We start from the raw sequence: 24,898 nt of genomic DNA, 5'->3' as shown, positions 1-24,898 counted from the left end.
CAAGTACATGAAAAGTACTCTCTGAAGATTAAGTGTCGTTATTAAAGAGGACTGTCATCGAAGGTTAAGCATAATGATTAAAGAGAAATGATAAGCCTAAGGCAGGAAAGAATCATGCCTTTCGGGTAATGTTTGTGTCCAAAGGCAAAGTATACGGTAGAGAATCTAATCCTCTTGAATAAAGCAGGGCCAACTTCTTGATAAAAATATGAACGTCATAGAAATGAATGATTATAAAATAAGGAAAAGCCAGCTGAGGCAGTACTGGGGTTAGTGGCAACATTGGCTTCTCACAGTTTCATTTGGAAACACAGGAGTTTGACTTATGCAGCTGCTGGAAAGTGAGCAGAGAAAGGCCAGCCCTTGTCAATTTAGATGAAGCTGCATTGCCTCTCACACAGGTCGAGGGGGTACTGTCAGCCCCACTCACAAGGGGCAGCCTGGAGCACGGAAAGAAATTCCACTCCTTCCACTATTTTCTGTGTCTCTCAATGAACTCTATGAACTCTAAGGGTGAAATCAGTGTCCCCAATACAGCAAATGTTTATTAAGTGTTCTTCGATTTTTATGTAAAATTTCCTGGGGAACCAGACCTAAGACAAAATGCTTAGTCCCTTTCCATGTAATTTCTAACATTATGGCAAATAGTATTTTCCATAAGGCTACAACGAGTTCCCCATCTCACAAGCTTTTCCTACAACGTGCCATTAACATTTTCCTCACCAGGCAGCGGGTCCTCGGTTCCTTCTCCCAGGATCTGGGTGGGCCTCTGACTGTGGCAGAAATGACACAAGTGACTCCCACGCTAGGTCATAAAAAGGATACAACTCTCCCCTCCCCAACCCTAATGCCTACATTACAGCCTCCTGGGCAGCCCTAAACTCCAATCTCTGTCCCATCAGCTCCACCATTTTTCTCAAGAGTTTTTATCCATCTACACTGGGATTTATATACAGCACTCCCAGGCAGAAAGCCAAGGCAGATGTTGCACTCACCTCATGGGTTTCCCTTCTCTCACAATTCATAGTCCTGTACTGCCTGCTGTCCAATGATGAGGTAAGTCTGATCCCAGTTACCTCGTCATGGCCAAAGTGGAAGTTGGCTTTCCTGCTGTATATACAAAATATTTTTATGTTGTATCCCCTGTTAAAAAGTAGAGCTCGTTTCCTTAATGTTGGTGAACTTATTGTTAAGTTAGCAATTACATTTTTATAGAAACTGACCAATTCATACCTCTACTTAATGTTACATCACTTATGTCTGTCAGGATTTCATGCATATCAGGATGAAGAGAAAAATAAATCCCTCCTTCTGAGGCTCAACTCATTTCTCTATTGAATGTAAAAGGGAAAGAAGTTGGGTTCAACTGACTCCATCCTTGGAAAGTTAGCTGGTCTTTGAGAGTCTCAGCCTCACCTATTATCAGAGGGCGATGCTTCAGGAAACCAGTGGCTCAACCCAGTCCTGGAGGCTGCACTGACTCTGGTTCTTCAGACTAGGCAGACTGCGATTTCATGAAACCCCAGGTGGAATTTTTCCCTTCCAGGCATAATTTCACTGATTCAACAAATATGTACTGACTACCTGCCGTGTACCAGGGATTCGGCATTGAAAAGCAGATTACATTTTTTTGGAGGGAGCCAAATATTAAACGAATATATAATTGATTAAATATGTAATCTGTAAGGTAATCATAAATGCTATGTGGAGGAAATAACTCAAAGTAAGACAGTAGATTCCAAGATTGAGCATTCCAAAAAGCAGGAAGTAGCAATTGCCAGGCTAGAAAAGGCCAATGCCCTTTCCTGATGCACAGCAACACTTGCACCATATTCTTATTGGTTCAAGCAATCACAGGCCTGCCCAGGTTCAAGGAGAAAGAGGAATAGATTCCACCTCTTGATGGGGAGTGGCCAGGCCACATGCAGAAGAGCACATGGGGTGAAGCCACCTTTGGAAAATGCACTCAACTACAGTTTACACGCCTAAATATACAAATTAATCATTGCCACATGGTAACAGAGATAAATTTGTGAATTATCTATCACAACACTACTGAACAGTGAAAATCAAAATTTGCATAAATATCTGAGGCAATCATTCTCATTTGAAAATGCAATGAGAATGTTTTAGCATACTGATTTCATCACTTAAAGGGAATTTTTGGCTTCTATTTTAATTTTTAAAATTACACTGTACCCATTTGAAAAACAAAAAATATAGTATATTCAAAGAGTTAAGTGAGAAATTATTACTCTACAGCTTTTATTTTTGAGAACAGTTGAGCTCAAATCAATAGTACTTAACATTCCAAATTTATAATACCTTATTAAATTGTCACTATCCCATCTATTGTTACACATTTAACATCATCATATTTATCTTATAATTGTATGTTACAAACATGTAATTAAAATAATTTAACCTCTCTATAAAGATGTAATTTAATAAATTGTCCTTGCAATTTAAATGCATGCTAATCAGCAAGAGATTACTTAAGTTTAATAAGAAAATTACCACCAAGAAATAGAGAATGAACAAACTTCTGGAGAAGGATAATTTCAGGGACTAATTACATTTTCAACAATAAATCATAAATGCATATTAATGTGAAGACTTATTCCTTTCCATTCAGATTTTAGATGTGGCCAGAATTGGTCCAATATGTGTCTTTAATCCTATCCATATTAATACTTCTTTTCTCATGTTCGATTATTTATTCAGAAATGCATTCCTTTTTCATTCTTTTGTGTATTCAACAAACATTCACTCCTGGTCATAATTCTATTATGAGTAGTGTATTAGGGTTCTCCAGAGAAACAGAACCAATAGAATATGGGTGTGTGTGTATATATTATTGGCTCATTGGATTATGGTGGCTGAGAAGTCCACACCTAGAAGAGCCAATGGTAAAGTTTCAGTTCTAGTCCGAGTCCAAGGCAGGAGAAAATTAATGTCTCAGCTCAAAGACAGTTAGAGAGAGCCTAGTCCATTCTGGCCTTCAATGGATTGAATGAGGCCCACACATGTTGGGAAGAAAATCTGCATTAGCAGTTCACCAATTCATATGTTAACCTCATCCAGAAACACCCTCACAAACACACCTAGAAATAATGTTTAGGCAAATATCTGGGCACCCTATAGCCAAGTCAAGTTGACACATAAAATTAACAAGTAGTTATGAGTAGAAGAGAAGGCAATTAATCAACACCTGTTCCTGTCATTTGCTTTTAGTTTACTTTTTTCATAGTTGCTCCATTGTGTTTTTGTCAGGCAGAGATTGCCATCCCAGTATCTCTTTGCCATGCTACCAGTTGAAGATATCCACATCCCGTCAAAGGATTCTTTTTACACTTGCCTTTCCAGTTTTATATTTGATCTCAAAAGCAGCTGTGTGTTATTTGTGTTAACCCACTTAATCAACTGTAGACATATTTTTACATATGTCTACATATGTCAACTGTAGACACAGGTTTGATAATTGCTATCAACTGACTTATCAAACATCCTTATGTTTAAAACACAGTTAGTTGTCAGATACTATGCAAAAATCAGAGAGAAAAAGAGAGAGAGAGAGAGAGAGAGAGAGAGAGAGAGAGAGAGAGAGAGATCCTGTCCTTGTCCTGGAGAAATGAGATTAGGAAAAGATAAGAGACACAACCAAAGTAAGTTTATACCCAAAATATATAAGGAGCTCACATAACTCATTATCAAAAAAACAAAAAAATCCAACTAAAAAAATGGGCAGAGGACCTGAATAGGCATCTTTCCAAAGAAGATATACAGACAGGAATAGGCACATGAAAGGTGCTCAATGCTGCTAATCATCAGGGAATGTAAATCAAAACCAGAATGAGATATCACCTCCCACCTGTTGGAATGACTATTGCCAAAATGACAAGAAATAACAAGTGTTGGCAAAGATGTGAAGAAAAAGGGAGCCCTCGTGCTCTATTGGGGAAAATGTAAATTGGTAGAGTCACTATAGAAAACAGTATGGAGGTGCCTCAAAAAAATTAAAAATAGAAATACCATATGATCCAGCAATTCCACTCCTGGGTATTACTGAAGAAAACACTAATTCAAAAAGATATATGCACTCCAATGTTCACAGTAGCCAAGATATGGAAGCATTATTCACAGTAGCCAAGATATGGAAGCACCCCAAGTGTCCATCAACAGGTGAATGGATAAGAAAATTTTAGTATATATACAATGGAATATTACTCAGCCACAAAGAAGAACGAAATTTTGCCACTTGTGACAACATGGATGGACCTGGAGGGTATTACGCTTAGTAAAGTAAGTCAGGCAAAGGAAGACAAATACTGTATATTTTCACTTGTATGTGGAATCTAAAAAATAAAGCAAATGATCACATATAACAAAGCAGAAAAGGACTCACGGATACAGAGAACAAACTAGTGGCTACCAGCAGGGGGAGGGGAAATTAAGTGAAGGGATTAAGTGGTACAAACTACTAGGTATAAAATAAATAAGTTACAAGAATGTAATATGGAACACAAGGAATACAGTCAATATTTTATAATAACTTTGTATGGAGTGTAATCTATAAAAATACAGAATGACTTATGTTGTACACTTAAAACCAATATAATATTGCACTTCGATTAATAAAAAAACTTGCTCCTAACCTTGAGCTGCTTACTGGCCAGTTTGCAAGGAAGTTATTTACCAAAATAGCAGTAATTCAAAGTTAAAAGGGAGATGATCATTTTAAAAGATGTCAGGTTATGTCACTTCACCACTTAAAACTCAACCATGGCTTCCCAACGTATTTATATTAAAATCCAAATTCCTAGCCTTGGCCTGGACAACCTTCTGTAGCTCTCTGACTGTACCAACTTTCCTCGTCCTCTGCTACTGCCAGGGCAAAATTGTTCATTCCAAAAGATGTCAAACTCTCTCTTGCCTCAGGACCTTTGCCCTTGCTTTCTTCCCTCTGCCTGGAAGGCTGCCTCTTGCTCCTCCATCCCCGAGCCCCACTCAGGTCAGAGACATAGACAACACTTTCTCTGTACAACTTCCATATACATCTAGACGCCACATCACAAATAGATATTTTTTCACAGGAAAATAACTGAGGCAGCTATGACCAAGAATTTCACAGCAAGTAAATCAATTATGAATAAAAAGTTTAGCAAGGATATATCTACCATAAACCCCGATAAGCATTTAAATGTATAATGAAACAACACGAAGTTGCAACTCCTTGTTGAATCAATGTATTAATTAAGCACCTGATATAAAAATACATTTTTTCGGGCTTCCCTGGTGGCGCAGTGATTGAAAGTCCGCCTGCCGATGTAGGGGACACGGGTTCCTGCCCCAGTCCGGGAAGATCCCACATGCCGCGGAGCGGCTGGGCCCGTGAGCCATGGCCGCTGAGCCTGCGCGTCCGGAGCCTGTGCTCCGCAACGGGAGAGGCCACAGCAGTGAGAGGCCCACGTACCGCAAAAAAAAAAAAATACATTTTCTCCATAATAAATCTGATCCAAATTCAAGTAGGAAGCTAAAATCAGCACTTAATGCTAATTGTCTTATTATTTTGTTGCTTCAGATTCACAAGAGTTTGGCAAAAATGATTTGGAATGTCCATCTCTCTCTAAAAAGCTGCTAATGATGGCTTCTACTTGTCTATTTTTCAGTAACTTTCTTGCATCAACAAAAGATAATGAAGTTCCTCAAATGTTGTGCTTCTTCCACTGAGAAGCATTTTTGAAAACAAAATTAACCCCAAAATTTCTTTTTTATACTTGCTTATATAGGTAACTAATTCAAAATCACAAGTACAGCTGCTTAGTGTTTGACTAGGGTCTTGACTTACTAATAATTAGTTATGTGACTTCAGGAAAATTGTTATTTTTTTCCACTGTTTTACACTAACATTTTTCTCACTGACATTTGAGATAGCTTCTAACAACAAAGTTAATTGAATAAGCATAGAAATAGAGATGAGATTCACAAAAAGAGCAGGGGAATATACTAACTGGGAGAAGCACGAGAGTGGACTCTGAGATTTTAGGGGGAAAGAGGTTTTGTTTGTTGAAGTCTTGTTTTTCTTGTGTAAACACAGAGTGGTTGATTTAGATCAGGAATGCAAGTGGTCCTTTCTTATATGCCAAACCCGACTGGTTGGACGAGGCTGCTGCAGAGTGATAGATCTTCCTGAGGGCATCTCATCTACGTGCTCACCAAGGCAGAATGCCCAGCTCACTCGGCGAGGTCTGCCAAAGTTGCAGCACTGGGAAGTAGCAGCAGTTGTGCCATGTATTGGTCATTTCTGGACAAGATTATGGTTGTCAGTGACTCAAGTGTCTTCACTGTTTTTGCATAATTTCTCACTGTGCAGTGCAAACTCTTTGCAAATCATGAAAAAATTGTCTGATCTGTTGTGCATATTGATTGACAACACTGGTGTGAATTATTTTAGTAAACGTATTCCTCTCCTTCCCTCTTCTGGTATCTTGGAAATCCTGAGCATGATCCCTGCCCCTATCCAGCTGAGTGTCCAGTAGGTGAGAAAAGAACCTTAATTGTGTAAATTATTTAAACTACGCAATTGCTGTTGTGATGAGCTCTATCAAGCAAGAGTATAGCACACACTGAGGCAGACCTGGCCTGTGACAGCAGGTCTGAGGATGACTGCTGTGCTCACACAGGTATTTGCTTCCCATGTGAGGTTTATCTGAATATCTATTCATTAACATAAGTCAAGCTACCATTACCTTATCAGATCTCTGCTCTGTTGAAATACTGAGCAATATTGTTTTATTGAGTGTGTAGCATATGGGAACTGTTCTTGGAAATTAAAAAAAGTTTTTTTTTTTTTTGGGCTCCCCTGGTGGCGCAGTGGTTGAGAGTCCGCCTGCCGATGCAGGGGACACGGGTTCGTGCCCCGGTCGGGGAGGGTCCCACATGCCGCGGAGCGGCTGGGCCCGTGAGCCATGGCCACTGAGCCTGCGCGTCCGGAGCCTCTGCTCCGCAACGGGAGAGGCCGCAACAGTGAGAGGCCCGCGTACCGCAAAAAAAAAAAAAAAAAAGTTTTTTTTTTAAGTGTATTTTTAAAACTGAGGTATAGTTGATTTAGTGTTGTGTTAATTACTGCTGTACAGCAAGGTGACTCAGTTATACACATATGTACGTTCTTTTTTTATATCCTTTTCCATTATGATTTATCACAGGATATTCTGTACAGTTCCCTGTGCTATACGTTAGGACCTTGTTGTTTATCCATTCCAAATCTAATAGTTTGCATTTACCAACCCCCAAAAGTTCTTTTATCTTTACTTTTCTTGGTAACGTCAATAACAAGAGCTGAATGAGGTCTGGCTAATATGTTGACCTATTAAAATGTCAAAATCCGGCACCCTTCAGCTGACTTTAACACAAGATTCAACATATAAACTACAGGATATGCATATATTCAGAAAGAGAAAATAGTGATAACACCAAGATTGTTTTTGAATAAAGTTATTCAAATTTTATATTATCAAGGAAGTGATATTTTAAAAAGAGAATTTTAAGGTATCATTTTATATACATCACCCTTTTGGTTTAAGTTTTCTTTTTCAACCCTAAATTCGGAACATCTTATCCATCTATTTTAGCTGCTAGGCAGTATTCCATTTAACTGATAAAACATTTTTCATTTATATTAACCCCACCGTGGGATGATTAGCTTGTTTACAAATTTTTCCACTCTTACAGACAAGACTGTGGTATAAATTTTTATACAGATATTATGCATAACTAATTTCTCTAGGGTGGACACCAAGGAAGAATCAGGAAAATATATTGCAAAAGAATGGGCATGGTAGGGCACAAGTGACATAAATTTTTTAACACTAATTTTTTTATAGTTACAGTTTTTATTAAAGAAAGGCACAAAAGTTCACGGGAATAATTTATTCTCACTTCAGGATGGTAGTTTCCTTTGGGGAATGAAGGTTAAAAGGGATGGAGGTTAGGTGTAGTTGTATCTTTACATTTTCTTCCTTAAAACTAAACAAAAACAAGAAAAAGTGATAACGATTAGTCAAGGTGATAGTTATGTAAGTGTCTGTTTATTGTTTCCCATACTTTTCTCTATGCCTGAAATATTTCATAATCTACAAAATTATGAGCCATTATGAAATCATAAATGAGCCAGGGATGAGACACAAAGAAAATCAGAGCAGATCTGGCAAGAAACACAGTTCTAGGAAGCTGTGTCATGAGGTGGAACGCCGATGCAGTTGTGTTGGAGTTGCCTGACCTGGCTTTGAAGTTTTCTTGGGACACAGAGTCTTTATCTCAAATATACTCTCATGGGAGTTCAATGAAATACCATGTAAAGATCTTGGCACCACAATAAAATCTATGTTCCTCCTCAGCTAGAAAAGACAATAAAATTGCAGATGAGATGGACCTGTCCCAAGCCATTATCTGAAGCGCTCTCTCAGAAGATACTGTGGACAAAAAAATGTTGCCTGACATTTCAGTAAACAGAGAACGTGCCCGCCATCAAGTTATCAGCCACTGCAGCCACCCCAGACATATGCAGTGCACCCTGAAGGGAATTCAGGATGGAGCGAAAAGGGATACTGGCCCTAGATAGTTAAGATGCATATCTAAGGAATAATTTCAATGAGCCCAGACGCTTACATCTTCCCCCACACAGAAAAGCACTAAAAGTATTAACTTGAGATGTCTGTTTTTTGTGATCAGCAGTAATCTTTTGATGTCCCACTACTTTTTTGTTTGTTGGTTGGTTGCTTTTTTCAGCAGAAACTCCTAAGTAGCCTGGTGCCTCCCTTGCCTCTTTGGGACAGTTCCTCAGAGCTATCTAAGAGGCTGTCTCCCTAGCTATAGTTCTCAGTAAGGGCCCCGGATAAAACATAACTGGCAACTTTCAGTTTGTACTTTTTTTTCAGTCAACAGTTTTACGGTTAATTTTGTGTGTCAACTTGGCTAGGCCACAATACTCAGATATTTGGTCAAACATACTCTATATATTTCTAAAGGTATTTTTAAGAGGAGATTGACATACAAAATAAAGCATGTTGTGGATAGACCTCATCCAGTCAGTTGAAGGCCCGAAAAAAGAAAAGATTGCTATCCCTTGAAAAATAAGGAATTCTGCCTACACCTGGGCTTCAGACCTGAACTGTAAAATTAACCCTTTCTTGGGTCTCCATCCTGCTGGACTTTCCTGCTGAAAATTCTGGACTTGCTAGCCTCTACAATTTCATAAGCCAATTCCTTAAAATAAATCTCTCTGTATGTCCTTTCTCTCTGTACGTCTCTATCTCTAAGGAAGGCCTATAGCCTAAAATTTATTCTTACTGCTACTTACACCTGCAAAGTGGTCAAATTTGAAGAATTTACTGAAAAAGCCTTCTTATTGTCTTTTGACAGTAAAATAAAGTTCATTATTTTAATATTTATACTGACAGTCAAGAGCTTCAATAGTTTTTGAACTTGGCAGGTGGATTTCTCTGATAATTTTCCCCCTACTTTCCTATGTATGCATTAAATGACCATGAAATAGGATATTCAGTTTTTTTCCAAGTTATTTTCATCCTTTACAGCTCAACTCAATTTTTGTCTCCTTTCTGACCCTTTCTGGACTTACCACTGTTTTTTGAAAATCCTCTGAAGTCCTCTGATGCATGGCGTCTCTACGTGTCACTTGTCACCTCTTATTTTCAAGCAAGTTTAGTGTTATATCCTCAGGAGCCTTATCAGCACATTCTGGGACTAGAAATCATGTCTTCTTGTCTTCGGAACGTGATGTTTTATTTTCATGAATAAGAAAACAATCCTGTTGTTCCAAAACCCACCTTCCTCTGTAAAGTCAGAAGACCTTTTCTAAAAAACAGTGTCTTTAATATTTTCTTGGACTTTCCATCTAACCGTAGGTAGTCCAACTCAATTTTCCATAGAAAAATGTGACAAATTGGAATCGAAAATAAAATCATATTTTAGTTCTCTGTGTCGTCTAAGTGTCTTCTAGTCACATTGGGAGGCAGAGATACTAACTCTGAGTATGGCCACCTTCCAGAGAAGCCAGGTCAAGGCACAGTGATCAGAGGGAGAGCTGGTGTCCAGAGGGTTAGTGGGCCTGACATATTGGGTGAAGGATCGAAGCAAGAGAATCAACAGGAACTGTCCTGGTCAGGGAGGCCTCCTGCAACAGATGGGGAGGAGGGTATCAGGAACCAAGAACCTCAACTACATCAGCCACTGGTCAGGGTACAGTGTAGGCTGGAATTCAAGTCATAGCCCAAAAGTAGTAAGAGCAGAATAATCTAAAAAATGCTGGCTAAGAGGGTATTAACACCATAGCCCAGTCCTGGGATGTGACTCAAGCCAAAACATCAAGGAAACTATAATCTGTGGAGCCCACCTGAGCTACAAATATGGAGGCTGGTTGGCAGCAAAGTTGCTGGAGATGAAGCTGTTGATTTACTTTCTGCTGGTAATGCAGCACCAGTGACTGTGGGAGAGCAAGTGTGGAAAACAGGAAACAGAGCACATCCTTAAGGTTGATAGCAATGGAGCAGACAGAGGAGAGGGAAATAACAGCACTTTCCTCTCCTGTTCCCTCCCCGACAAACCACAGCATTGCTTGTCCGTTCAGGGGACTGCCTGTATCAACAGTACCGTAAATCCTTGTTAACCTTCCCACCAACCGTGAACACTGCATGTTGCCCTCAGCAACCTGCATGTTTGACTAGAGTTGGAGAAGCATTGCATTAATTCTCCTCTTCTGACCAGAATTTAATTTCCTTTTACTTGTTTATTAGACTAGCCATTCAGAAGTATGATGACAAGAACAGTCCCATGGAAATTTCATGACGTGCTGAAGATCCTACTGCCATCCACCTCCTAGGCCCATCATTCACATGGCATTGAGGTGTGGTGTCCTCTAGTTTGGTACAATGCTTTTGCCCCGTGTAAACTCAGGTTGATTCAGACAGAAAATGTCAACAGATGGTGCAGTTTATTAAAGAGCTGCATAAAAGTGTGGTCAAGAGCAATAGCTCTGTGGTTCGAGTCCCTGCAGGTAAATCACGGTTATGTCAAGTGTCTTACTGAAGACCTTGGACAAATTGCTCAGACTCTCTGTGCCTCAGTTCGCTCAACTGTAATAAGACATACAAAGCTGAAAGAAGACTTCAGGGGAACAAAGCAAGCGATGTGTTTAGAAGTGTGCCTGATACATGGAAAGCCCTCCATAAACATTTGTTATTATTATCATTGTAGGTTACAGTTATGAATTTGCCAATTAGATTTACCCTAGTATCAGCTTAAAGCATTCTGCTGCTCTGTTCCAGGATCAAATGAGAAGGCTTAACTTATTAGAACCAGTACAATGATACTTATTTCGTATGAGTATTGGGCCCCTGAGAAATATATGTATGAAAACATAAGGAAACGTAAGAGAGTAACTTACTTTTTCTTTCAGATGGGATTTAGGCCAGAGAAGTCTGCACATCTGAAGACTTATGTGGTGGAAGTAGTGAATGACTCCTATATTTTTATTGTGCAAACACTGTTATGTGTGTGCACATTTTCATAGTAGGTGGATGTTTCTCTAGTAGCTCTAAAAGGACATGAAATACTTCTCTCATTTCCCCCATTTTTTCTTTTTGGTAATTTATATGTTACTTTCCTCTCTTTGTCCCTGTCTCCTTTCACCTCTTTCAAAAATAATATACAGCTTTTTTCTGTCATTCTAAAGGGGTCATGGGGACTTTAAACTAAATTGATATAGCTATAAAGGAGAAAATGAGAGGCAAGGGAATACCCTGTGACTTTAGGATGGACAGATATGCGGTTGACTGCAAATGTAGAGGCAGCTTTGATTGAGGTGAAACATGGGAAAGGTCCAAGAACAATCAGAGACAACTTACAGACCTCCTGGGCAGAGGGAAAAGTCAGTGGGAGAAGTGTGCCTTCAGAGAGGTGGGGAGGAAACAGCTGGTTAAAAAGTGAGAGTGTCCATCATGTGGGGAAATACACAGGAGCTGAGCCAAGCTCCTTGCCAGGGCTGGAATGAAGGCAACGATGCACAGAGATTTACACACTCACATCCACCCACCCAGGCATGCAGGCACACATGCACAAGAACACACACACTTTTTAAGTGTCCTCTGACGGGGACAGGGCCAACAGCACACCTATGCTCCCCTGGCAGTGAACAGATGTGAACTTGGTGAATGGGATAAATGATCTGTCTCTGTGCAGATCACCACAGGGGCAACTGAGGGAAAGAGCAGCAGAAGCTGTTGTTTTCAAGGTTCCCATAAGTCAGGCTCTGATGGATTTGCCCTGAGCCCTCTTTTTGCCCCATCGCGGCATGTATTGTGACTCTCCTGCTCATGACCTCTGAGGGTGAGGAAACTCAGCCTGGGTCCTGCTATCAGCACTTGGACTGATTCTTTGTTCGCTGTTGCTCAGATACTGGCTGTGAACCAAGGAAGCAATTTCCATGTGGATGGTAATTTAAGGCTATCGTTTTCACACTCCCAAAACTCTAGTATGTTGGGTATTAGAAACAGCATTACACACAGAGAGGGGTGTAGGCTTCACAGGTAACCATGAGAGCTGCAGAAGGGCATCTTGGAGGTGTTCTTGCAGGTTTCAGGAAGCACCACAGAGAAGCAGAAGGTGCTGGGAAGTTGGAGATGAGTGAATGCAATGCAGGAACTTAGTAGAGAAGCAAGAAGAATAGTTGTGACACCTGATATGGGGGGGGGAAGTTATAAAACCAACTGTGGGTAATTCAAAAACTGGGGAATAAGAGAAATGGCTTATGGGAACTGGGGAAGGAGAATATCTCTCTAGTAAATCAGGGATTGAGCAACCACTAAAGAAAAGCTGTTTGTTTTAGTCATTGAACATGAATCCAATCTAGGGGGATGAACTAGCATTTATGAACTAAAAAGAAAAACATGATTCATTTTTATTTTAACAGAAAGGTCTAAAGAGGAACACTATAAAATACCAGTGGTATGCACTGTGCCACACTGACGGAATATGAACACTAACAAGAATAATTGGTAAAAGGCGGGAGTCTATGTTTCACTGTAGCTTATGTGTAATATAATATGACAAAAGATGGAGAATAATCTGGCTTTAGTGGATATAAAATATTATTATAGGGCTTTCCTGGCAGCGCAGTGGTTGGGAGTCCACCTGCAGATGCAGGGGACTCGTGTTCGTGCCCCGGTCCGGGAGGATCCTGCCTGCTGCGGAGCGGCTGGGCCTGTGAGCCATGGCCGCTGGGCCTGCGCATCCGGAGCCTGTGCTCCACGACGGGAGAGGCCACAGCAGTGAGAGGCCCACGTACCGCAAAAAAAAAAAAAAATTATATATATATATATATATATATATATATATATATATATATATATATAAAATATCTGAGATTCTCCTGTGACATGCAAGAGAAATTGCTGCACAGGAAACAAGATTTGGGAAGGAATAGCTTACAAAATGTGTGTACATGCTACGTCTTTTGGGGGAAAATTAAGCAAAAATGAACTCACGTTAGAGGTAGTAAGTGAAAGGGCAGTCTAAGACCAGAATAATAAATGATACTAATTTAAAAATTCATAGAATAAACATTTCTCCAAGGAAGGTATAAAAAGAGCAATAAACACACGGAAATATTCTCAGTGTCATAAGTCTTCAGGGAAATATAAATCAAAATCACAATGAGATACTACTTGACACCACTAGGATGGCTAGAATCAAATAGTCAGATAATACCAAGTGTTGGTGAGGATGTGGAACCCTTGTACATTGCTGGTAGAATATAAAATGGTGCAGTCATTTAAGAAAAAAGTTTGGCCATTTTTCAAAAGAATAAACATAGTGTTACCATTTGATCCAATTATTCCATTCCTAGGTATGTACCCAAGAGAAATGAAAACATACGTCCACATGAAACCTTGTATACAAATATTTATAGAACAACACTATTCATTATAGTCAAAGGTAGAAACAACCCAACTGTTGTCACAAGTTTGGGGTGATGACAGAAACCTTAGAGAAAGGTGTTGGTAACAGTGGTAGAGAGGTCCCAATAATTAACTCTAAACCACAATGTTTTCAAGTTTATATTTTAGGAGGTACTGGAAAACTGCATGGAGTCTATGGAAAGGATTTAATGTCAAATGTGTTAAGCTCTTGTACTCCACTTTTACCATAGGAGAGATAAATATTAGATGTGTATATTAGTCTCAAATTTTTAAGGACTTCATATTGCACCAAAAATTTGGACTTTATTCTGAGACTAGGGAGCCAATATCTCAGGGGACAGACACAGTAATATATCATAAAGATGATCCTGGAAGCAGCATTTAGAATGGGCAGGAAAGAGTTGGGAGTCAGTGAGGTCAGTATATGCCTTAGCTTTTGGCTTTCAGAATAAACTCAGGGTGAAGAAACCAAAACCTAAGCCTGGACGATGATCACTGGAAAGCAAGACAGGGAATGGGGTTTGAAATACATTTTGGAGGACAATCTGACAAGACTTAGTAACAAATCAATTTTGATGTATATGGAAAAGTTTTCTAAATTGAATGACCAGGTGATTATAATGCATTAATTGATTTATGAAATAGAAGGAGGAATGAAGGGTTGAGGGCGGCAATAACCCCATATCTATGCTATTTAGCTAAAGTATGTGATTGCGTTTGGGACTCTCGCTACAGTGAGAGGTCAGAAATGGAGATCAAATTAGATTTGAGAACTTTCTGATGCATAACCGAAGCTATATGAAGGGAGTATGTCACACAAGTTGAGAGCAGAAGAGAAACAGAAAAGAGCTGAGGACAAAGTCGTAGGGACAAATGCTATTTAAGAGGCAAGATAAAGAAAACGAGTAAGCAAAGGAGGTTGAGAAAGCCAGACAGGTGGACAAGCAGGTGAGAGGTGCAGTGGAGGCTAGGGGAGGGGTCTCAGGAAATGGAGGTGGTTGACAGGGTCAGAAGGAAAGCAGGCTTCCCTAAGCTGGCACCTGGCTAATGATGCAGTCACGTAAGGAAGGTGAGTCATTGCACTCTTAACTCAGGGTCAAAATGTTTCTTAAACTACATTTAAAAAAACTCTTGTAGATAATTTAATGTATAAATGATGCTCAAACAGTATGTCAAATATTTGGAACAGGGTACCAGGGCCACCTGAAATATTTTCAAAGTAAACTCGGGAGCAAGTTTTACTTCTTCCACTACTGACCAGAATGGGGCATCTTGATGACCTTCATTAGATTTCTGACATGGTATCCCTGACCTATACTAGTGAGGAAAAGAAATATTCTTTATTACAGCTTGACAGACGCACAAAGAGAAAGCTTCCCGGACCACGTAAACGGAAAAGCGAGAGAGACGCTGTCCACCTTCACAGGCGATTCCGCGGCTCTTCCTGCCCCTGCTCCCCTTGCTGTCAAGGCTCGGAACACGGGGATGGGCCGCAACTCCAACCCACAGCCTTCCCTGAGGAAAGGCTGTGCACTGGAAGAGGGAAAGAACTGGAGGGAGCATTTACCCAGAGTTGGTAATTCTGAAAGTTATTCTGCTGTTATTTAGGTATCTGAGGGTGCGCAGTGATACTCTTCTTAGATGATGGGACATGCTGGAAAAAGCCAGTCCCCTCGCACAGACCCAGACTGAGTCTCAGGAGCACTAACGTCTTCTGTTTCCCCTTCCAGTTGAACCACTAACCAGGATACTCCATTCCCCAGCCCTGCCATGTAAGAGAATTCTCTGTAATGAATTATAATAAGAGCCTAACTATTTAAAATATCTTAAAAGGTAACAATTATCTTCGTTACACTGAGGACCCACCTGCAGTTCTGACAAGCACTCGGCATTGGGTGCTCTACTTGGGGCAGGGCTGTAGCATTTGATGAGCTTGAGATGGGAGAGTGGGATTTCTGATACACACATTTGGTTTCCAAGGTGACACAAGATGTGCTAAGGAATTGAAAAGGCCTAGGCCTTCTTTTTTAAACAGCACAAACTCAGAACTACGGGGGTCAGTCCAGGAAATAAAGGACAGTATTGGGTCACTTAGAGATGACAGGGTGGAGAAGGCTTGATGAGGTGTTGCACATTGAGGCAACATATCTGATGTACAGTTGTCCCATCCATTTCTTTAAGGGACAATTCTACAGGCAAATTCATCTTTTAAAAAATGTTTAAGATGGTATATACTTTCAGAGGATACAACAGTATTTTCTGTTTTGTGAAAAATAGTGTCGCAAATATGAAGAATTATGGGAAAATTTCCACATGGCTTAACGACTACATTATTACTTTAAGGTTTTGCTGTTAACCTCATTAAAGTTGACTTTTTCCCAAGAAGATGAGATATCTGCATTTTCAAAGGCGATGACAAACAAATACATTTATAACTCACTGACTGACAAAGAGCTAGCGAGATGCGGCTTATTCTAAAGCTGTTAATGTGTATATCATTCTCAGTCTTATTATTACCATATGTCTCATAGAACAATCACTTTCTCTTGATACGTACAGCACATCACTCTCTATAAAAGTTGCACTTAACCCATATGTAGTTCTTGATCACCAGCCATAGACTACCCATGAGAGTAGAACTGGGGGGTCAACCAGGAGAATGACAAAGTAACCTAATAGCAATAAATCTCTTAGGGTCTTGGTAATATTAAAAAATGTGAGAAATTAACTTTTGTAACTTATTACGTTTCTAGGAAGACAGCTGGCTCACTGAGGCATTTGTTGGTCCATTCCATTCTTAGCAATGTTTTATGATAATTTTCATTTCTGTTTTTGTGACGGAGCATTGTATCTTTAAATTGGGACTTTATAAAATTTAAAACATTTTAGCTGCACTAGAATACAATGATGTCATTATTTGGCAATAACCCATCCAGGCGTAAGTCCAAACTCTCCAGAGTCAGACATCATCTCTAAGTCATCCAAAAACGTCATCATGTACTGCTGTCTTTCTTTCATTAATATATAGAGAGCATCTACTGGTCAGAACACATACTTTTTGATGTGCTTTGAAGTTATACCTTTATTATTCCGTCTAATTCTATTCCATCCTTCACAGATAAGCTCAACTAGCACCCACCCAGGAAAGAAGCCTTTCTAGATTCCCTCCAGCATTATGATTCTGTAGCACCTGCCTCTAATCTCCCATATCATGTATGGATGCCTTTATCACAACACTTGTTTATTGGTTTACATAATCATCTGCTCCCCAGCACACTAACCAGACATCAAGCTCTTTGAGAGTAGAGAGTCCTTATAATCCATCTTCGTGTCCCCAGCGTCTGCGTGACTGTGGCACATTAAGTCAATAATGAATATGCGAGTTAATGACTTAAGAATGCTATTTACTGGGAGTTCTGTTCTTTTTGAAATTTCATGGAGAGTCTTTGGGAGAAGTTCTTAGAATATAGACCTATCTTAACATGGAGGAAGTTGAGTAGATAAAAAGTGCACGAAGAGCGGCAAGGATTGCTAGTAGTAGCAATGCAAGAATATTGGGCTACCACGAGCAAAAGAGAATCTTTGTACAACTTGAGTTTTTAAAAGAAGTATATGTAAGGAAAGTTAGTCAAAGAGGGAGTATGGCCAGTAAAGCTAAGAACATTGGTCCTGGAGTCAACTGAATTCTTTGTTTAAACTGAGGCTTTGCCACTTAGCAGCAGAGTGAGGTTTTAACCTATGTCTCAAGTTTCTTCTCCTGTAAAACTATCTGAGGGCTGTCTTAGTCCATTTGGGCTGCTGTAATAAGATATCACAGATTGGGCGGCTTATGAACAACACAAATTTATTTCTCACAGGTCTGGAGGCAGGAAGACTGAGACCAGGATGCTGTCATGGCTGGGTGATGACTCTCTTCCAGGCCACAGACTTCATGTATCCTCGTGGCAGAAAGGGCTAGGGAGCTCTTTGGGGTCACTTTTTTAAGAACACTAATCCCATTCATGAGGACTCCATCCTCACAACCAATCACTTCCCAAAGGCCCCACCTTCTAACACCATCACATTAGGTGTTAGGATTCCAGCATGTGAATTTGGTGGGGGAAGAGGGATAGAGGACAGAAACATTCAGACCATAGCAGGGGGTGGTTAATAAGGTAAATATCATACGAAGTGCTTGTCCAAGTGCCTGGCACATGCTACAGGCTAAATTGTAGCTATTATTATTATTCCTTTTGTGTATAATTTTATTTTCCATCCTATTTGAATATATAAAACAATGTAAAGGTGAACATTTTAGCAATATTCATCAATCTGCAAGAGCATCAATCATTTTTCTAAAGATAAGTACCAAATAAAAATGATATTAAGTGGAATCCAAAACCAATTATTTGAAGCAGGACTTTTTTTTTCCCTCGAGCATTGGTGAACAAAGAATATTTTATACTTATCTTTATGTTTGTTGAAATTAGCAATAATAGCACCAATCAACATACTCAGAGGAAGAAATAATCCAATGATAAAAAAGTCAATTAAGTAGCAATACATGTAGATGTTATCTTCAAAATTAGGTTGTGGGACTTCGCTGGTGGCGCAGTGGTTAAGAATCCACCTGCCAATGCAGGGGACACGGGTTCGAGCCCTGGTCCGGGAAGATCCCACATGCCGCGGAGCAACTAAGCCCGTGTGCCACAACTACTGAACCTGCGCTCTAGAGCCTGTGGTCCGCAACAAGAGAAGCCACCGCAATGAGAAGCCCACTAACCATGACAAAGAGTAGCCTCCTCTTGCAGCAACTAGAGAAAGCCCATGCACAGCAACGAAGATGCAACACAGCCAACAATAAATAAATAAGTAAAACAAAAACAAAATTCAGTTGCATATCTACCTAAACGTTAAGTTAAAAAATAAGCAAGATAAGGCAGAGCACAGAGGTATTTTAGGGCAGTGAAAATACTCTGTATGATATTATAACAAAGAGTATATGTTATTATACATTTGTCCAAACCCACAGAATGCACAACGCTGAGTGAACCCTATGGTGAACTATGGACTTTGGGTGATCATGATGTGTCAATGTAGGTTCGTCTTTGGTAAAAAATGCAGCACTGTGGTGAGCGACGTCAATAAGGGGGATGTGTGCAGGGGTATATGGGAAATCTCTGTACCTCCCTTTCCATTTTGTTGTAGATCTAAACTTGCTTGAAAAAGTTGATTTTAAAAATAAAATAAATTAAAAAGTGAGAAAATAAGCAAACTATTTATACTGACTTTTTAAAACATAAGATTTAGAAAACAATTTATGACAAGAAAATATAACAGTGCTACTTGAGGCAATATTTCCTCTTTGTTCTTTGGTGAATAGATATCATTGCATTTATTTGAATTTTGAGGTTTACTGCATTGGTTTACTCATCGTTATGATAATCTTTCAAATGGGCCTATTGGGCCTTAACCATTGTATATAATCCTAGAAGGACTCCATTGTTCATGAAATAGTCAATTTGAAATGTATTTAATTTCTGTCTAGCATAAGCATTTGCTTTTACCATGTTAATTACCCAATTACTGCTTGTGTCCTGTACTTGAATTGCAAAAATGATTTTGTGTGAACCTTAACAGTGGCTCTAGGATTATATTGTACTTACACCAATAGAATCAACTGCTGAATTCATAACAGTGATCCATCCATTAAATGTTGCCTGTAAAAATGGCGTGTATTTAATTCTTATGGAAATCTTATGCTTTGTGGCAAATAAAAATTAAAACTCAATCTGCTATTAAAAAAAAAGATTGAAAAGAGTAATAACAGAATTGAACACATCTGTCTTCTTTGTAGAGAAAGCAATGATGGAAAAACCCAGATGCAAACAGGATGAGATAAGGGGTTATGAATAGCTAACTGAAACTCCCTGAGAAGTTACAGTGAGAGGGATGTAATAGAAGATAACAAACATGAGCAACATTCCATAGTTTAGTCACGTGGTGCTGGGCCTAATCACTAAAGAAGAGACACTCATAAATGTTTATGAAATGACCCTAGAAGCTGGAGGAAGGCTCCGTCTGCCAACCAAGTCACAAGGCTGGTGTCATTGTCCAGGCATGGGAAGAGCAAGTGCTTGAAGGCAGGCAGGGCTGGCTAGGAATCTTGCTTTGGTAAATCACTATCAATACTATCCGTCTGTCGTTGCTAATTCTCAATATCTTTTTAAGTAAATTGAGGATAATAATATTTATCTTATGGGAGGCTGTGAGAACCAAAGGAGACAATGCATGTTTAGTGATTAACCTACACTAAGCACTCTCTAAACAAAGCTAGTGGTTAATCCCTTGGAACTGGGTATTCTCCACACCCTATCCTTTTCCTCATGGTTTGTACTTCTTACAGGAAACTGTACAGATCACCAAGCTTCTTTAGCAGAGCTCAGCATTTTCATTTATTATCAGTCACATATTCCCTGTCTATTTTGTCACAAGAAAAGGAGATATGTTAAATGTCTGAGAATTTAAGAGGATTAACTTCTTCAAATTGGTAGGACAATGTATTATAAATCCATTGACCGGGCTTCCCTGGTGGCGCAGTAGTTGAGAATCCGCCTGCTGATGCAGGGGACACGGGTTCGTGCCCCGGTCCGGGAAGATCCCACATGCCGCGGAGCTGCTGCGCCCGTGAGCCATGGCCACTGAGCCTGCGCATCCGGAGCCTGTGCTCCGCAACGGGAGAGGCCACGGCAGTGAGAGGCCCGCATACCGCAAAAAGTAAAAATAAAAAATAAATAACTAAATAAATATAAATCTATTGACCTAATCCCTGACCATGTAGACATCATCATTATTGCTTGTATCTTTCACCACTTTTCAGTTACTATCTCCTATTAGCAAAGTGTTTTGAAAATAATGGAAGAAAGGGAGCCTTCCCTGCCTTTTTCTCTCAAACTAGCCACTTCAAATCTGAAAACTCTGCTGTTCTATACTCTTAGCAGGGTACATTGTGGGCTTACTTTCTTGGCATGTATTGAAATGTATTTATGATAATATTAGGAATACCATTAAAAAACACCATCCTTTAACTTGAATGGCAGAGTTCTACTTAATTTATATAACTTGTGAAAAACACACTCATATTTTCAAATTGAGATTTGTGAAAAAATAATCACGTATATTAAAAAAAATCTAGGAAGAACCTAAGTAATTTTCAGGGTTTACTATTTTGTATACATAAAGTCTTGGCATAAAAATGTAATTTTTATTTAATTTAAAATTAAATTTATGAGGGTTAATGAAGAATGCTTTGTTTATATAAAGCTATAACCTGGGGACAAAGTAGAGTTTCCTCTTCCTATAGCAAACACTTAGTAGTTTTGTGACTACTGAGCATCTTTACTCCTGTCTTGTGCTAAAGCATCTCCATTTGCCATTTTCCTTTTGAAGAATTATTTTTCGTAGAGACTGAAAAAGTAATGCAGTGTGGCGGGCATGTCAGTTGAGCTGGCCTGCCTTTCACAAGCCTAGGCATGAACATGAAGCCTAAAGCAAACCAACTGAACTCTGTCTCTTGTGATCTGGAAACATGAGTAAAATAACGCTAATACAGGAAAAAGAAAACAATTGGAGCCAATTCATCTAACTGTCAGTACCCGGGTTCGGTAAATCCAGTGACTCAGTTATGCCACTAAAGACCCAGAATCTTTCTGATTTATCTCTGCTTTCACAGATTCATCTTTTTTAGCGTAGTCCTTCCTTGGTCTCAAGATGCCTGCTTCGCCCCAGGTCTCACAAGACATTGCGATTCTGTAGAATGGCAATTTGATCAGGGCTCAGCTGGACAGCTCACCTCTGTAGCAACGGTGCCAGCTAAGCTTGGTCATGTGGCGCAATAAATACACACCAACTATAACTATATTGCTCTAGATTTGCAAATATTCTGATTTTGCAAATCGCTGAAAGTATCCTAAATACAATATTCTACCAATTTGTATTATGTCTTTTGAAGTTGTACTTCAAAAGAATACTTTTCAGTGACTTTTTTGTTAGCAGTTTTGCAGGTAAGAGAAAAACATCTTTTCTCGTCTCCACTGCTCAGAAATCCCACACTCTATCTTATTTTATGTTTATCTCTGTACAGAATCCCCCCCCAGCAAGAGCAGCTGTAACTAAAATTGTCTGCTTGATGCTGCACTGGGATTTTGCTTTTTCACTGGTGCCCACTTATGTCTAAGATATGGGGATCTTCATTAAGTGTTTTTTGAATTAATAATTAAAAATAGATTAAATGAGGAAAGGCAATTACTACAATATGAGCACTAGAGAGTGCTTACTATAAACAACAACAACGTGGACATGATTCCCACAAAAGTAAAGGATGTCTACAGCTGAGATTTAGAAAAATGAGCAACAGCAGAGTAAGAGCTACATTAAAAATACCGCTACCTTGGAATTCATAAGATTTGGTTGTGAGAGTTATGAGTCACTCAGGCACACGTTCCTGACAGTGAACAACTGACATTCTTGGCTGTATATTTTTGCTTGCTACAAAGTCATTCGGTCAACACTATCCCTGGTGAGAATACAAAGGCAGAAACTGTCTCTACTCTTGGTGTACAATATAGTAGGCAGTATATCAAATTTATAGACTCATAGGATTAAAAGGACCTAAATTTATTTTTCAGTCTAACGTGTTCATTTTATAAATGAAAAGACTGAAGTATGCAAAGGTACTATTTTAACCCATACTATTTTAATAGCATGTTAACCACTTATTCTGTGTTGTCTTAAATTATTTACACACATTATCTTATTTAATGGACCCAACAATTCTATGAAATAAGAGCCCCAATTTAAGGATCAGGGAACCGAAATTCAGCAAAGTTATGTAACTTGTCCAAGGTCACACAGCTGTGCTTCTCATTAGCTATGGGACTGACCTCTGTTGACTCCCAGCCGAGTGCTCACTCCACAGCACCAGCGGCCAGTGCCTGGGCTTGTGAAACAGCCTAAGTGGGAAATCAACCCAGGTATTGGGCAGAGAAGTTTAGGTGGCTTTTATGTGCAGGCTGTGGTGTCTGATTATCATCACGCCCGATTCATCTAACAGCTTTTACAAGTATGCTTCCTGTTTACAAACGTAAACTTAAATGAAAAGGCCGAAAATCATGAAACTGTACCTGATGAAATAAACTACTGTAAGCTAGACCACTAAGTTCATTCTAATCAGAATGAAAAACAGCCGACATTCCTAATGTAGCATCACCAGGTTGTCTAGGGAGGAAGCAGGTGATATCATGGTTAGTAACTCCAATGATACCATTTTTTCTTTCTGTCCAAATGATGCTGAGAGCACAGCTTGCCCTTCTGAGGTCATGAGAGACACACAGGGCTCCTGCAAAAGAGCCAGAACTGTGCAGGAAAGAATGCCAGCCGTTAGCTGTCATCCTACCCACGGATTCTGGTTAATACATTAAATATCTGCATTGAGTTCAGCAGGAAGCCTCTCTAGCGTTCCATGTTCAAAGCGAGGACAATTCATTAATTCACTGATGCATGCAGTTATTCAATGTGTCATCATGATTGAGCTCATATGATTGGTAGGTTGCAATTATGGCAGGAAATATGGGAAGAGTTCTAAAGATCCCCTTTCAAAGAAGCAGAGTTAAAAATACGCTGGATAATATAATCCAGAGTAGATGAGACTAATTTGAGCTCCTCCTCTTTCTAGAGGTAGAAGCTTCATTTTTCTGTATCATTTTATGTAATTAGTTTCCTAGCCAGAAATGTTTTATGTTTGTTCAACAGTCTCTCATGTACCTGCCTCTTTTCTCAGAAGAGTGTTTCCTAGAATCTTAGTAACTACAATGGAGTGGCCATGCTCTGCTTAATGGGCGTGAGCTTTAGAGAACAATGTTATTTCTGGACACTTAACAAGTTACACAATTAAGAAGGTACTGAAGTTCAAAGTCTTATTTTTAAAAAGTCATTTTTCTAATTATAACATAGCCATCTGATTTAGTAATCCAAGTAGTCTTTTCTTCTAATTTAGGGCATTAATTTATTCCTATTTCTTCCTGACCTTGAGATAATACAAAATGTGAAATGCTATTTGATTACCATCACAGAAAACTACTATATGTGTGTGTATGCGTGTGCATGTGTGTGTATATACCTAGATAAAATAAATACAGCATAACATAAAATATATGATACAGATAAGTAATCTATATCTATACACACACATACATATATGGCGGTTTGTCTGGGTTGTCAAATAGCCATCTCACATATTGAATTTTGCCACTTATAAGCTATCTATATGTACTATTCTATATATAGTATACTATCTATATCTACTATGATATGTGATATATATTATATTGTATATAGGTATGTGTTAATATATATAATCATCTTTTTAATTATTAATAAAATATAACGAGAAAGAAAAAAGTCACAATTTTTAAAGAATGAACAAATACACATAGGAATTCTGTTTTCAGTATATGCCAGAAGATTAGTAATCATGAAGAAGCTTATTATATATATTTTCTGTTTGAGAAATAAAGAGAACTGAAGCAATCATTTTAAAATTATTCTCAGTGGGATGCTTGGTACTTGGACAATTTCCATGAGTGTACTCTGAGTTTTCTTCTCAAGCACCTCATAGAGATTGCTGAGGTCTGTCTCCAAGCGGCCCGATTAGACTCTCACTATGGGAAAAATCTGTTCTGCTAATCCTAAACTTACTTCTTGCCTCCAAGACCCTGTGTAGTACTGGACCTGTTTCAATGGAGAGTCCTGTCTCCAGGAATTGTCTTTCTATTCTACTCTAAGAGAACCTTTCTAATTTGTAGAGGATCCTAAATATCTAGTCCAGGCCAAATGTCATTCCTATCAAAATATCTGAGAGATGCATT

This window comes from Lagenorhynchus albirostris, chromosome 17 (assembly GCF_949774975.1).
Source record: "Lagenorhynchus albirostris chromosome 17, mLagAlb1.1, whole genome shotgun sequence".
NCBI classification, from domain to species: domain Eukaryota; kingdom Metazoa; phylum Chordata; class Mammalia; order Artiodactyla; family Delphinidae; genus Lagenorhynchus; species Lagenorhynchus albirostris.
The sequence above is the reverse complement of the archived record's forward strand: the minus strand, read 5'-3'. Positions refer to the sequence as shown.